Source organism: Solanum pennellii, chromosome 10 (genome assembly GCF_001406875.1).
Source record: "Solanum pennellii chromosome 10, SPENNV200".
In the NCBI taxonomy this organism is placed as follows: Eukaryota; Viridiplantae; Streptophyta; class Magnoliopsida; order Solanales; family Solanaceae; genus Solanum; species Solanum pennellii.
In genome coordinates, this window is record NC_028646.1 from 58368936 (window position 1) to 58386089 (window position 17154).

Here is a 17154-nt window from a genome sequence, read left to right on the forward strand (position 1 = left end):
GACTCAAGACAGCACAAAGTCGTCAGAAATCCTATGCAGATGTAAGGAGAATGGAACTAAAGTTCCAAGTTGATGATTGGGTTTTTCTGAAAGTCTCACCTATGAAAGGGGTGATGAGATTTGGAAAGAAAGAGAAGCTCAGTCCTAGATATTTAGGCCCTTACAAGATCTTGAAAAGGGTTGGCAATGTGGCATATGAGTCAGATTTGTCAGCAGAATTAGAAGTTGTTCATCCGGTCTTCCACATCTAACTCTTGAAGAAATGCGTGGGTGATTCAGCCTCTATAGTGCCATTAGATAGTATGGCGGTGAAATATAATCTGTCTTATGAGGATGTACCAGTTGAGATTCTTGACCATCAGGATAGAAGGTTGAGAAATGAAGAAGTCGCTTCAGCCAAGGTTTTGTGGAGGAGTCAGTCCATAGAGGGAGCTACTTGGGAAGCACAAGCAGCCATGAAGGCCAAGTATCCGTACCTATTTCCTTCCGATTCCAATCAAGCTTGAGGTAATAGTTCCTCTTCAGTTTTTAAGTCATTCATGCATGAATTAGGTCTTAGAATCATGTTCCCTTAGTCTGTACTTGCATTTTCAGCGTATTTGCATGTTCTTAGAACTCAATTCAGTCAGAAACTCAGTCCTAAGTCTTTAGTAGTAGGGTTTGCAGTTCTATCCCTCTATTCCAGGTAGTTTAGTCTTCATTCGAGGACGAATGTTCCCAAAGGAGAGATAATGTAACAACCCTTATCCAAAATAGACCAAAAACTAAATTTTTTTCAGAAAAATCTGCAGGTGCAACCAACTGGGCCATCGAAAGACTGTAGAGTAACCCACGGTCCGTCCTGCACACCCGTCAATGGGATCAAAAACCCCCAAAATCTCAGTCCAGGAAAAATTTGTTTAGTCATGATCAACGGACGGACTTACGGTCGTAGGTCAGACTATACTCCCTAGTCCGTGACCGTCGATCGACACCCCATTCACCCACTCTCTGACAAGAGCCACGGATAACTAGCACGGTCCATAGGTGAAACCACGGTCCGTTGGTCTGACTGTAGGTGGGAATTAGTAGATAGATAAGGAGGATATGCAGTTTGGTCAACTTCAAATGTTCATAACTCTTAGCTTAAAATGAATTAAGTGTCCCATGACATACGCACCAATAAATAATTGAATTAGCTTTCCATATCCACCGACCTTGCTAAAATAAGACCTTTGAGTAAAAAGTTATGCCCGTTTTAGTAAAGACCTTAGAATAGGCCTAACCTACGGACCAAATGACGGACTGTTTATGGAACGACGGACCGTTACTCCTGGTCATCATTTAAGCCGACAACAATTCACCCAGGGGTCTTTTGGTCTTTTTCCACTTTGCTTAAACCCTATGATACGTCGTTTTGACCCTAAGTCATCATATTTTATTCAATTTAAGACTAAAAAAATAACTAAAACTTACCCTAAGTAAAATCATTAATCAAAACATAGAAAATTAGAAGCAAGAAAGGAGAAAAAGGTCAAGAACCCTAGTTCAAGAACGCAACAAGGTTTCAGCAGTTCCAGCCCTTAAATCTAAGTATTTCTCTATGAATTTCATCACCAGGTATTTGAGATTTCACTAGTGGGTTCCTTTCACCCATTGGGTTCCTAGTTTTCAGTCAGTTCTTGATTTTCTTATCATGATTAAACCTAGGGTTTCTAAAATTTTGATAGAACTTCATGAATTTATTAGTTATATGTTCCAAATTAGATTATCATGTTATTACTCAGATTATTGCATGAATTTCAGAACTGTAGCTTTGTATTTCTTTAGTTCTTGAATTACACATGCTAGGTCAGATATTTCGGCTATCCAGTTATACATGCCTTAGTTTTTAATGCATCATTATCATATTAAATGTTGCATTCTCAGTTTGCACGTTTAGTATTGAGCTATCCAGTATTTACAAAAAATTCAGACATAATCAGATAACTATATAAATCCATGGGAGTAACATAATAACGAGTTGGACTAGGGTTCAGCTTACCCAATTAGTCCCAGAACTACTAGCCAAGTAGGTTGTAAGTCCCCTTTGTGGGCAATAAGTTTAGTGATCACGCCATCATGTCTTTATACTTTTGGAAGGGTATATTGGGTACTCTCGATAGAGCGTATACATCGGACTTCACATTTAGCTCATGTGGTTTTATTTTTAGTTATTAGTAGCTCCTACAGTTAATCCAGACTCTCTTGCATTGACCATTTATCGGTATACTCAGTATTCAGTTTCAGCATGTTATAAATTGGTCATTGCATTCAGTTAGCTCAAAATTCTATATATCATATACAGATTATTATACTTGCTTTTGTGCTAGTTCAGTTATCTTTTATTTCAGCTTTATTCTATCCTACATGCTCAGTACCTTTCAAGTACTGACGCATACGTGCGCTACATCTTGTCATGATGTAGGTTCAGGTTCTCAGCACCCAGATCATGCATAGATCGATTTCTGATCTTAAGTTCAGCAGATTTAGTGGTGAGTCCTCATTCTCCGAGGACAATAGTCATGAGTTTCTTTCAGGAGTTAGCCTTTTAGTTTCAGTTTTGGCTAGATTTAGTTGGGGCTTGTCCTATTATTTCTAGTCCATTTTAGAGGCTATTTTAAGAAATATTTAGTTTTAGCTTAGTAATGATTTAATATTTTCCTTGTATTAAACTCATCAGTTTCATATATCTCAGATTTAGCATATGGGTATTTACCCATCTTTTAAATTTAAGTATGATTTAGCTTCCGCAACAGTTTATTATCTTTAGTATGCTCATGACATGCCAGCAGGGTTAGCTTGGGATCACTTGTGGTCCTAGGTTCCGTGTACGCATCTTGGGGGTAGCTCGGGGCATGACATCATTACTCTTCCACATGTGTCTAGTGATCTTCAAATAGCTGATGCATTTACAAAATCTATGGCACGACAACGCCATCAATTTCTAGTAGGGAAATTGATGTTTCTTGATATACCGACATCAATTTGAGGGGGGATGTTAGCATAATCAAAATCGAAATAATTGTATGTATTAATGTAATTAGTTAGTGATGTAAATTAGCATGATCATACAGATTTGTTGTAGAATCAAAAGAATAAATACTGTGATAGAATAGCGGATTCCGAGGGATTGAATAGCAGATTTGTAGAGATAGAATAGCTGATCTTTATGGATAGGAATGACGGATCTTTAGGGATTTGTAATATTTATTTTCTCTATATAATGGAAATACTTTTACTTTGAGAGGCATTCAACAAAACTGACATGAACAACAAACAGATTCATAAATATGTTTTGACGAGCCATTCTAAAACATCAAAAAAGTGGTTGGGACGTAAACCATACACCACGTACAAAGTCTTAAGAATAAAAAATGAGAGAAATAAAATATCTTTATGGTTTTTCCCTTGGAGTATGAGGACTCACTAATCAAATCAAGAATAGCAATCCAAATTTAGACGCAAGAGAGAACATGATTGTTGGACCTTATATTTGCAGAAAATATAGGCACAAGTATGCATAAATACATGAAATGCACTAAGTATGATTAAATATGTATAAACATAGATATGATATCATGATAGTCTTAAAAACAACTAATGCATGATGTTGCTACCAATTGCACACGCAAGTGTACGTGATCATGCAAGCAAGATAATGGCTCTTAAAAGAACCATATTATCAAATCCAAAGAACTTGTCAATTAGCTATTTTTACTAAATTATACTGGTCTAATTATTTAATTAAGAGTGCCAAAAGAAAAAAATGGAGGAAAAAAATAATAAAAATTATTTACAATGGTTGGAAAATTCCAGCGTCCTACAATAAGCAAGGGATCTCATGTATCGTATTTTAGGTAAAGAACTCATTTTAGTCGTCAAGTTATTGGTTTACAGGGTTAATTGTATAAGTCAGGTTCACACCTCTGGTGGCCTACTCCAGTAAATTATCTAACACATCATTGAGCAGGGATAAATAGACTAACCGACGAGCATTTATATTTGATCTTATTTTGTAACCAAGCAAGTTGTTCATCCGAGCGTCACTCCTGAACACAAATCACCTTAGTTAAATGGATCGATCGAGATCTCTAAATTCTCTAGTTTATCTAACCCCTTCTCTCTCGATTTTAAGATTAGACAATAAATTTATCTTGTGGTGACAAAGCACAAAATACTAAAACAAGAATATAGATGTAACTCACGATGAAAACCAAGAATCTATTCATAAACCTCAAATAATCAACATTGAATCCGTAGGTACATCCCTAGAACAAGAGTTTTTAGCTATTAATGTCTAAGAAAATAATGAGAAAAGAACCCTAAAAAGTGTTTGACAACTTTATACTTTCTGTCCTCTAACTGATCTTCCCCTCTGTTGATCTCCCAAAATAATTATCTTTATGGTCTATTTATAGATCTATAATACCCTAAATAAAATAACTAAGTCAAAAAAAAGTAGGAATCCAAAACCAAGAGAAATAAGAATTCCTCTACACGTGAAACACTGTAGCCGCCGCCACTTGCACTCTTGTCTTCCTTTTGTTTCCACGTGGCAATATTTCCTTTTGCATTTTGCAATAAGCACCTTATTATTTATATATTATTTATCCAATTTAATCCACTAAGTTTCCTGCTTGATTCCGTTATTCAACCGTCTATCTTGAACTCATTTTAGCTCCAAACATTTTCAACTTTACACCAATTTACTCAAACTAATAAAATACACAATTTAGCGCAATCCAGAAAATTAATGTTCAAAAAGAAAAAATATAAGTAGGAAATGGGAGTCAAATAATAATTAGAAATATAAATAATAATAATAATTAAAAATATCAAAAAATTTCCTCACATCAACACCCCACACTTAAACTTTTGCTCGTCCTCGAGAAAGAATTACATCTCTTCTCAAAAAACCATACAAGGTATGTCATCACTTTGGTTAATAAAAGAAATTAGGCCATATGTAATTTTTCAAAACATCAAGTAGACTACTCAATAATTATGTGATACATCCTAATAAACACCAAACCACTAACCTCCTAACCTCAAGGAAAGACTTTGAACTCATCAAATTAAAGCTTGCTCCTCTATTCTCAACAAAGAAAGCTAATAAAATCACCTATCTATCATGAAACAAGTTCCCTCTTAAAAAAAAAATTAAGGACTTAGCATCAAATAAAAACTCTCACATTCACAATAAAATTCATATGTATGCACAAAGAACCACATGTTGCCCATTTTGTACATATCCACTAATTAAGCATGTGCTTGAATAGAATCAAGTAGGACTTTAATGGGTTGTAATGTAGGCTAGGGGACAAGTAGGAAAATTATATAATAGTGACTTACACTTCCTTAAGCACTTGCACTTTAAGACTTGTTCACCTATTAGCTTCTTCTCTTTATTTTCAACCCTCTGTTCAACAATTATTTGGCAAGTAATTCTCATCATCTCAAGAATATTTCAATATGCTTTTTCTCTATTTTTTAAGTTTTCCATCATAATAGCAGCCCTTAACTTTAGTATTTTACATGCATTAAGGTGCACAATGTTATTGGAAGGACCATGATCATCATCAAGATAAATTCTTTTGTTCATCTCTTTATGTTTCTATGTCGCATTCTTTCAAAGAGGGATTTTTAAAAACTTTGTAGCTCTCATTGATCAACCTTTTCCACTCAACCATAAATTTTCTTCTGATTTAAAGATTAGAATAAGTCTATGCTACATTGTTCAAGGAAGCAGGGTGCAAAGACTAGGGATTCAACAAAAAGTAAAGTCAAAAATACGGCTACCAATAAAAATCTACAGGCTCAAAAGGGCTACTAATTATACATGATAAGGATAGCAAAGTGTGGCTAAGTCACAGGATTAGCAAGATCATAGACACGTGTACCAAGACGGTATGTAATCAAAAGAGGTTAAGAGAAACCGCTTAGAAAGAGGTCTTAGTACCTAATTATAGAGTTAAGTATCCATGAGATAATCTTCTCCCAAGTGTTTGCGTAAAATAAGATGTAGACCATTTAGAGATGATGGAATAAGTTCATAGCTTTCAAGTGGCAGCTTTAGACCTAAGGGGGAGATGGCGTGATAAGAAATCAAGTCATGTATTTGAGATTGAGATAGTAATTATGAGTTCCAAACAGTTTGAGCGATATATTTTTAGAGGTTATTTTTAGTAATGGAGTTGTTAAAACACTAAGCTTGAATGTGGTGGGAAGGAGTAATAGTCTTGGGATGAGTTTCCCTATAGAGAGGTATATAGTCTGAACTTAAGGACTTGAGATAAGCCTAAATATAGTAAGAGCACACCATTAGACTCGTACCTTAGTAAGAGTGTCCACACTCTATATCCAATCCAGTGGTCATTCGAGGACGAATGATCCCAAGGGAGAGATATTAATGTAACACTTTTGAAAAATTTTCAAACTAAGACTCGAACAATCCTTTGTAGTGAGTGATATTTTTGCAAGGAATTTAACATTTCTTGAGTGTTAAGGTCACTAGATGTAGCATGTCGAGTTCTCAAAGAATTAAATTGGAAATAACAAAAATCTGAATTTTAGAGAGTTACGTTAGGTATGAGTTTTTGGTTAACTTCAGACGATCATAACTCCTAGAAGAAGATGAGTTAGCTGTGATACAAGATACCACAGGAAAGATCGAGGGTCCCTATCAGTTACAATACTGCTCCATGAAAACAAATAATTTGAGTCACAAAGCTTCTGCGATAGTATTAGCAGTAAAAGTTGACGCCAATGGAATGACATGGCCGTACTTAAATAAACGAGCCACAACTGTCATAATTGTGGATCTTCCTTTAGAACTACGCAAGCAAGTGATTAAATCCATGGCGATGTCCTCAAATACCAATTAAGGAATGGGGAGGGGCTGTAAGAGACCACCAGGAAGCTGGTGAGAGCTCTTCATTTGCTGGCAAACTTGGCAAGAAGCTACATAAGTCTAAACATCCTGTCGCATGTGTTTCCATAAAAATTTGATGCCAAACGGTGGTAGGTACGAGCTGTCCTAGCATATCCACCTACAGCAGTGGAGTGAAACTCATATAGCAGGCGTTGGCGTAAAGGACAGTTATCCATGATAATCAATCTGCCATGGCAAAAGAGAAGTCCTTCACGAAAAACATATCCAGCTTACTCAGAGGACTGTGAAGTGAGATCTCGTTGAATGGTTAAGAGGTCTGGATATGATTGATTCAAAGACGCTAGCTCATGTTCCAAGGCAAACGTTTGAACAGATAGAGCCAAAAAACTGGCATCTGGCTGGCGAAATAAAGCATCAGCCGTCTCATTTTGCTTTCCCGGTTTATACAATATGCGAAAATCATACCCTACCAGCTTGGTAAGCAATTTTTGCTGCTCCTCTGTTTGGATGTTCTGGGTGATCAAATTCTTGAGTGACTGCTGATCAGTGAGTATGGTGAATCCTCACCCCAAAAAGTACTGCCTCCATTTGCTCACTAAATAATAACAAACATTTCCCGATCATAAGTTGACACTCTCTACATTCTAGAGCTCAACTTTTGACTAAAGTACGCAATGGGATGACCCCATTGGGACATAAAAGCCTCTATGCCTTGCCCTGAAGCATCCGTTTCCACCTGAAACTCTTGAGTGAAATCCGGAAGAGTTAAGACGGGTGTACGACTCAATTTCTTCTTAAGTGTCTCAAAAGCTTCCTGAGTTAATTCTATCCAGTGAAATAACTCCTTTCATTGAAAATCAGTCATAGGTCCTGCTACACTAGCGTAGTGATGAATGAAATGCCGATAATAACCACTGACCCCTCTAAAAAAATTTCAATATTAATCCGTTTTATCTTGGGAGATATAATCCATAACCTCGGGTACAGTGAGGGGATTAAATTTCTTAAGGAGACACAGTAGTTTCTGTGGACTCGGATTATTCGTCTACTTTATCTTATTTCTGTTTATGTTTTTCTAACCTTATAAGTACAGGTCGATAACAAACCAGGCATTACAGATATGTAAGTATATCTTACTTTAAAAGTTACATGTAACAAGTCTAGTTCTTATTTCGCTTGCAAAATATCAACATCTAAGACAGAATATGCACTCTTTACAAAAATATGCACTCTATAAAAAATATGAATCTTCATCAGGCGCATACAACAGATAACAAAATAGAGTCACTATTAGAAACTCAACCCAATAAGTGATTCACTGATTGTACATTAGAAAACAGGTCAGAATAAGATTTTTTAACCTATCTAATGTTAGAAAAGAGGAATAACAAGAAGAAGAGTGACTTAAATAAAACAATAAAAATCCATCAATATAGTTTATGAAATTCGAAACAATAGAAACATGATGAGAAGAAGAAGCAGCTACCTGTACGATCTGTTTCACAAGCAGCTGAACAACAACCTGTACGATCTATTTCAATAGCAGCTGAGCAGCAACTATAAGATGAACAAGACAAAGATGCGATTGAAAGTATTTTGGTGTTAAGTTTGACCCCGATCGGACGATGTATATAGTTGACAAGAACAAAGATCGATCGTTCGGAGCTATTGAAAGCTGCCACCAGCAGCCAAAGTTTTTTTTTCCTTTTTACGTTCTTACTTTTAGAAAACAGAGGGTTTTACGTTTTTGGCTAAAAGAAATTGGCGCCTAAATTTTGGTAAAAAACTAAAGTTTTTTTATTAAGTTTTTTTAATACTTTAGTACAAAAATTTTTCTGGATGTGGCGCTTTATTTTTCAATTAGAATTCAGGACCAGTTAATATGTTATTTAGACCATATTAAGTAGCTTTGCAAAAGAATATGCAAATAAGGACCGGAATATAATCTCGTCCCAATACATATATCTGTTTGATGTCAGTATGCTGGACCAAAACTCTGTTTGGTCTCCAATCTCGCAAGGTCGATTGACTTTGTAGGTTGTCTTCTAGATCTGTCGTTAAAAGACTATTCATTGAGTCACAATCACTTGTGTAAAGCACAATAAAATCAGCAAATGAGTAGGGAAGTTACTCGATATTCAATAACACTAATTAAAGAACAAATAAATAAAAATAATGTTGGATATGTTTGTGTTCTTGAAAAGAACTTTGTAGCTGAATGATGTATAATATGTTCAAGTGATTTACACTGACATAATGTATATTACCTATTTAATTTTGGAAGTTAAAGTTCATTAAATTTGGAGAATTCAATAACTTGTATTAGTTTTTATTTGCTTTTCTTTCCCTTTATATTCTCAAGTTCATACCAACATACAAAAAAAGTTCAAAGGTATCGACAATATATAATACTCCCTCCTTTAAAAAAGAATGACCTACTTTGACCTGGAACGGAGTTTAAGAAAAGAAACAAGACTTTTTAATCTTGTGGTTCAAAATTAAAGTTATGTCAAATATACCAAAATGTCCTTTAATCTTGTGGTCTTAAACATGCCACGTGGAAAGTTAAAGTTAAAATATTGTCAAAAAAAAAGGCGACATTCTTTTTGAAACAGACTAAAAAGGAAATAGGGACATTCTTTTTTAAACGGAGGTGGAGTGTGCCTATATTCCTTCTATGCCAAAATAAAACAAGTCCAATTCAATTGGAATTTGATACACTACCTAGTCTAGCTATTTGTGTTCCTCCGCCCACAAAAGTGATGTAATCAGAGAAGACAACATCACATTCTTTTTTTGGTCTCCAGAACTATGTTACCAATAAAAGAAGATGCACAACTATCCATAAAAACCCAACACATGCTTTCTAGCAGAGTCGCAGAATAGAAGTTTAAAGACTACTTTTCTTTGTTGGAGTTTTTAAGGCTGAACTTCAACTCTAAAACATAAATAAATCCACGAAGAAGAAAAGAAATATAAGATGCCAGAAAGATAATCCTTCATTGAACTGAAATGGTGTTTATATTTACAAGAAAAATGCAACAGTTGTAGCATATATTTCAGCAACTACTTTGCACATCTTCCCATGTTAAACAAACTACTTAAATTAACATCTAACTCCTACAAAAAAACAAAATAAAACTAGTAAAGATAGCTAAAAGGCTGGAGAAAGTCCAACAACTTCTGTTTGAGTAGTTACTACATTAACTAAGGCAATTAACTAACACTCCTCCTTGCTTTAGTTGCTGCAATTCCAACTCATTCTATTAGAGTTCTACTCTTCTCCTTGACAAGGCTTGGGTGAAAGTATCTGTCAATAGAAGATTACTCTAGCAATACTTTAACCCAACAAATCCTTCTTTTTGTCCATCTCTAAGAAATAATATTTTGATATTGAAATGCTTGGCTTTCCCTTAAAAATAGGATTATTTGTGAGAGAAATAGTTTCTGTTTATTCACAAACATTGCTATGCACTTTCCTTACTTTTAATTCATATCGAATAGCACTTTTTAAAGCCATAACGCTTGATTTAAAGCAGCAGTTTCTGCAATGAATTCAATTTGAGCCGTAGAGCGTGCAAAATCTCTTGCCTTTTAGCTGTTTAATTTGACAAGATTGAAAAATTGATTAATGAGAAGATATGGTAGTTAGGAGGATAATTCTTCATTGGTAGAAAAGTCAAGATAGCACCGTTTGTAGGTGAAATTTAGGTGAACAATAAATTGGTTTCACAAGGTAAATCTTGACATTTTGACATATTGTGATGTCAAGGATGCCATCAATAGTAAGAATTCACTCCTATAAGTAGGTAGCTCCTAATTCATTTGTAGCACACCTCTCACTTGCCTTCTCATCTCCTAAGGCATTTGTTCTTCTTTCTCTCTTATAGTATTTCACTTGTACTCTTTTGGAGTAAAATAAATATTGGTTGGTTGTGTCCGAGGAGTAGGCAAAAGAAAACAAAAGTTTGCAGAACCTCGTTAATTCCTGGTGTTCTTTTTATTGTTGTCTCATTTACTATTTATTAGCTACCTTTAGATATAGTAGTTGAAATTCCATTACTCTCTCAATATTCGGCTTCTACAACAATCGATATCAGAGCCAAGGTATTATCTGAGTATGCTTTGTGATTGCAGCATTGTCTGAACTTCCACATCAGAATAAGATTTACTTTGGTCACTGCATTGTTAGCTAATAAATGGTGTTTGTAGTAAAATGGGAAACAAAAAAATGATGAGTGCACATCGAGTGTCAATAATACGTCATTATTGACATCTTCGCTTATGACAAGAATTTTGTCAAATGCGAAATTTGCAGTTGAAATTTTTGACGGGTTAGGACATATTGGAATGTGGCAAGGCGAGGTCCTTGATGTTCTTTTTCAAAAAGAGCTAGATATTACAATTGAAGAAAGGAAACCAGACGGTGTAGGAGAAGAAGATTAAAAGATTATCAACCGTGTTGCTTGTGGTACCGTTCGATCGCAAGAGAACAAAAGCATCCATATACGAAGGAAACATCTGCACATGAATTATGAAATTCATTGGAGGAAAAATTCTTGAAGAAAAACATTCAAAATAAATCTTACATAAAAAGAAGACTTTTACACTTCACTTACATTCGTGGTAGCACAATGAATGATCATATCACCAGCTTTAATAAGTTGGCGACAGCTTTGCGGAATATGGACGTGAATTTTACGGATGGAGATATGGCCTTAATGTTGTTAAGTTCACTTCCCGATGAGTTTGAGCATCTTGAAACGACTCTACTGCATGGGAATGATGAAGTATCTCCCAAAGAAGTTTGTTCTGCCTTATATAGTTATGAACAAAGAACGAGAGAAAAACAAAAAAGTGAAGAAGCAGAAGAATTGATTGCGAGAGGTAGTTCTCAAAATCATATGACAACGAAGAAAGGGAGATCCAAGTCAAGATCCAGACTCAGCAAAGATGAATGTGCCTTTTTCCGAGAAAAAGGGCACTGGAAGAAAGACTAGCCAAAGTTGAATAGCAAAGCCAAACCAAATAATCGAAAGGCTGTCATGGATTCAAATGTGGTTGATTGTGATGACTCCGATTACTCACTAATTACAACAGATGCATCTAAATCATCTAATGTATGGTTTATGGACTCATCTTGTATCTATCATGTGTGTCCCAACCGGGACTGGTTTGTTGATTTACAAGAAGGAGAATGTAGTGTTATTCACACCGCAAACAATAATCCTCTTACCGCATATGGTGTTGGTTCCATCCGATTAAGGAACCATGATGGTTTAAGTAGAACATTAATAGATGTTCAATATGTACCAGATTTGAAGAAAAACCCCATTCTTGTTGGAGCCCTAGAGCAAAGGGGTTCAAAGTAATTGCCGATAATGGCGTGATGAGAATATGATCTGGTGCACTGGTGGTAATGAAGGCAATTCAAAGAAATAATAACATGTACCACTATCAAGGTAGTACATTTATTGGGATAGCGGCAACAATATCCAATGAAGAGAAGGAGGCAGAAATGACCAAGCTGTGGCATATGCGCTTGGGACATGCTGGAGAAAAATCCTTGAAAATTTTATCAAATCAAGGATTGCTAAAAGGAGTGAAAACTTGCAACTTGGAGTTTTGCGAGCATTATGTCAAGGGAAAGCAAACAAGGGTTAAATTTGGAACATATATTCATAATTCTAAAGGTATTTTGGATTATGTTAATTCAGGTGTTTGGGGTGCTTCCAAAACACATTCATTAGGTAGGAAACACTATTTTTTAACCTTTGTTGATGATTTTTTCTCGAAGATTTTGGGTGTATACGATGAAAACAAAAGATGAAGTATTGGAAGATTTTGGGTGTATACGATGAAAACAAAAGATGAAGTATAAGGAATTTTTCTCAAATGGAAGGCGATGATAGAAACTCAAAGTGGCAGAAAGACCAAGTATCTTCACACAGACAATGGTGGAGAATACAAGAATGATCTTTTTCAGAAAATTTGTGAAGAAAATGACATCGTCAGACATTTCACCGTCAAAAATACACCACAACAGAATGGAGTGGCAGAATGCATGAACCGAACTTTGCTGAAGAAGATGTGTTGTCCAATGCTGGCGTTGGCAAAGAATTTTGGGCTGAGGCAATAACATATGCATGCCACCTCATCAATCGTCTACCATCTGCTGCTATTGGTGGGAAGACACCATTTGAAAAATGCTATGGAAAACCTGTTGAAGATTATGGTTCTTTATATGTATTTGGCTCAATTGCATATTATCATGTAAGAGAATCAACTTTGGACCCAAGAGCAAAGAAAACTTTATTTATGGGAATTACTTCTGGAGTCAAAGGATACCATTTATGGTGTCCACAGACAAGAAAAGTTATTTTCAGCAGGGATGTTACCTTTGATGAATCTACCTTGAAAAATAAGGTAACAGTTGAAGAAGTCAAACAAATTGATGGTGCTTCAAAGCAGGTGGAGTTTGAGGGAAAGATAATTTTCCCAACTTAGGGATCAAACGAGGAAACAACAGAATATTTTTCTCTTGAAGGAGAGCCAGTCGAAGAGGAGGTTCCATCTCAAGAACCTCAACCACAACTTGAATCAATAGAAATGAGCAAGCCAAAAAGGGCAATAAGAAAACCTGCTCGACTCACAGATATGGTGGCTTGTGCTAACTCAATTGCAGCCGATGACATTCCTACCACTTATAAAGACGCAGTCCAAAGTTCCCAAGAAGATAAGTGGAGGAATTCCATGGATGAAGAAATGCAGCCGCTTCATCAGAATCATACATGGATATTGGCAAATCTCCCGGAGGGCAAGAAAGCAATTCGGTGCAAATGAGTATTTGCAAAGAAAGAATGATTTCCTAACCAAGAAGATGTTTGATACAAAGCAAGATTGGTGGCCAAAGGATATTCTCAAAAGGAGGGAATTGATTATAATGAGGTGTTCGCTCCAGTTCTGGAACGCTCCTCCATTAGAGTTTTGTTTGCTTTTGTATCATAATTGAATTTGGAACTAGTTCAGTTGGATGTAAAAACTGCATTTTTACATGGAAACTTGGAAGAGGAAATCTACATGACTCAGCCAGAAGGATTCAAATTTGATATAAAAGAAAAATATGGTCTGCGAACTTGAAAAATCATTGTACGGATTTGAACAATCTTCTAGACAATGGTACAAACAATTTGACAAGTTTATGTTGCAGCAAAGGTACATAAGAAACAAATACGATCATTGTGTGTATTTGCGCAAGATTGAAGATAATTTCTTTATATATCTTCTCCTATATGTTGATGATATGTTGATAGCTTCTAAAAGTCAAGAGGAAATTGAGAAGCTAAAGATTCAACTAAAAAAGGAGTTTGAGATGAAGGATTTGTGTGAGGCAAAGAAGATTCTTGACATGGAGATAAAAAGAGATAGACACTCAAAGAAACTCTATTTATCTCAGAAAGAATACATGAAGAGGGTACTAAACTGATTCGGTATGAATGAGAAAACGAAGTCGGTTAGCACTCTGCTTGCTCCTCATTTTAAGCTTAGTGATGCTATGTCACCTAAGAATGAAGCTGAACGAGAATATATGTCAAGAGTACCATACGCGAATATTATTGGTTGCTTGATGTATGCAATGGTTTGCACAAGGCCAAATATTTCACACGCTATTGGAGCTGTAAGCAGGTGCATGCACAATCCCAGAAAGGATCATTGGCAGGCTGTAAAATGGATTCTACAGTATATTCATAACACTGTAGAGGATAATTCTTTATTGGTAGAAAAGTCAAAGATAGAACCTTTTGTAGATGAAATTTAGGTGAACAATAAATTGGTTTCACAAGGTAAATCTTGACATTTTGACATATAGTGATGTCATGGATGACATCAATAGGAAGAATTCACTCCTATAAATAGGTAGCTCCTAATTCATTTGTAACACATTTCTCACTTGCCTTCTCATCTCATAAGGCATTTGTTCTTCTTTCTCTCTTGTAGTATTTCACTTGTACTCTTTTGGAGTGAAATAAATATTGGTTGGTTGTGTCCGAGGAGTGGGCAAAAGAAAACAAAAATTTGCCGAACCTCGTTAATTCCTGGTGTTCTTTTTATTATTGTCTCATTTACTATTTATTAGCTACCTTTAGATATAGTAGTTGTGATTCCATCACTCTCTATATATTCGGCTTCCGCAACATTAGCTTCATCTTTTTTTCTCAAATTCTTCTTTTGACACTTTTGAGTAGTTGTCTCTTTGCAAATTTTTCCTTTTGAACTTTTCAAAATGTCTTTTGCATACTTCTTTTCACAGATGAACGCTTCTATTTTTACTTGTTTGATTTCATTCCCAGAAAATACACCATTCTCCCAAATCCATCATCTCAAAAGTCTATTGCATATCTTCTTTAAATTTCTTAGCAAGTTCATAATTGCTTCTGGTAACAAGCAGATCATTTGAATATACTGAAATAACAATAAAATTAATTTCATCACCTTTTCTGTATAGATTAGCTTCACTAGGGCATTTTCTAAAACCTACCTGCACCAAATGCTCATCAATCCTGTTGTACCAATTTCCGGCCATTTTTTAGTCCATACAAAAACAGGTCCCTGAATGATTTTGAGACGACAAAAAACACTGGTCGCATAATACTTTTAAAGACTGCATATCTAGTCTCAAAGGGACCATTGATACCTTGATATTCAGGTCGGTAAACATCTTTTGCGACCTGACGCAACCTCGTCCTAGTAACTATTTTGAGACGAGTGTGTTCGTTCCTAGAACACCGTTATTGATATTTAATGATCTGCTCGAAAATTAGCTCTAGCGACCACATCAAACTGGTCTTAGAGTAGTTTTAGGGAACACAAGACCATGGTCCTAAAATTGCTCTAAAGACCAGCTGTAATTCTAGTCCTAATTTATGATTTAGTGACGAGCAACAATATTTGTCCTAGATTGACCTTTAGAGACCGTCAATAATTATGGTCTCTAACTAATCACCATTGATCCCACCACCATCGATTATCACAAGACACCAACAAATATCAAATTAATTATAACTATAAATCTGGATACAAAAGATGATATAGAAAGAGTTTCAAAGTGATAGAAATAATGAAGAGTGCGATTGATTACAATAAATTTGTGAGCATCACTTGATGTAAGTTTCAGTATTTGCTTGATCAACAAAAAAAACTTATAACATCCACGGTTTTTCATAACATTCATAGAAAAGTAAGAATGAGTTAGCTAGTCTATCTTCTAAGCTTATATCCTCATTCAATAACGAACAAAAGTTGGGAAAAAAATTTAAAGCTTAGTCTTTGTCATGTGATATTCGGGAAGATCTACAAAATCTGCATGAGAAAAAAAATCTATTAGAAATACTTTCAGATACATCAATCAACTTAGCAGAAGTGAAAACGGAGAAACTGGCAGCTAACTTTGCAGAAAAGTGTAAAACAGAGAAACTGGCAGCAATATTGTTAAATTGCAGCTGTTCTGGAAATTCTACACTAAGTAGATATATACACCTGACACATACCAATAATCCTCCCTAGGGGCCCCATAAATGTAAAGTGCAAGTCCAAGGCAGAGTTATCATAATGGAGAAACATGATTTGAAGTAAACTAAGGAAGCTACTCAAAATTTCCACTCCCCTCGAAAACTCCGAACAACAAAGATCAAAGTAAATTTAAGGAACATTAGAAAATGAGATACGATGTATTAACAACTGCTATAAGATCATACCATCAATACACAATAATTAACAAATCTAACAAAGACGATATCTAACTAACAATGACCTTAAAAAGAAAGGTACTTGTATTTCTGGAATGAAATAATTAATGTTAATACCAATCAACAATACCTCAATACTAATCAAAGATCGTATATAAATCCCAAACTAGATTTGAAGTTAATCCCTATTTTAACATTCAAAGACCACACACAAGGATACATATTGTATTACTCGAACCCTCCAAGAATACAATACTTTTGGAGGATCTCAGCATTTTTGGGTTGTTACGGCAACATAGGGCTTGCATAAGTAGCATTTAAGGTAGTAGATTCAAACAAACATGAATTAACAAAACAGATCCACTGGACAAAAGTTAAGCCGGATGAACTACAATTAGACAGAACAGGGTAAAACAGAAAAGCTTGAAGCAATGTTACAACCCACCAGAATTTTTTTAAAAAAAAAGGTTTGTGCCGTTTGAAGAAAATGATAAA

The 17154-nt window shown here is 35.3% G+C and overlaps 1 long non-coding RNA gene across 1 annotated transcript in view; it reads right to left on the minus strand.

Moving 5' to 3' along the window:
* The window catches only part of LOC114074505, a 38516-nt gene extending 29878 nt beyond the window's left edge, over positions 1–8638 (minus strand). Inside the window, exon 1 of the long non-coding RNA XR_003574934.1 lies at positions 8400–8638. This is a non-coding gene — a long non-coding RNA (uncharacterized LOC114074505). The remainder of the gene's footprint in view (positions 1–8399) is intronic.
* Between the last annotated feature and the right edge of the window lie 8516 nt (positions 8639–17154).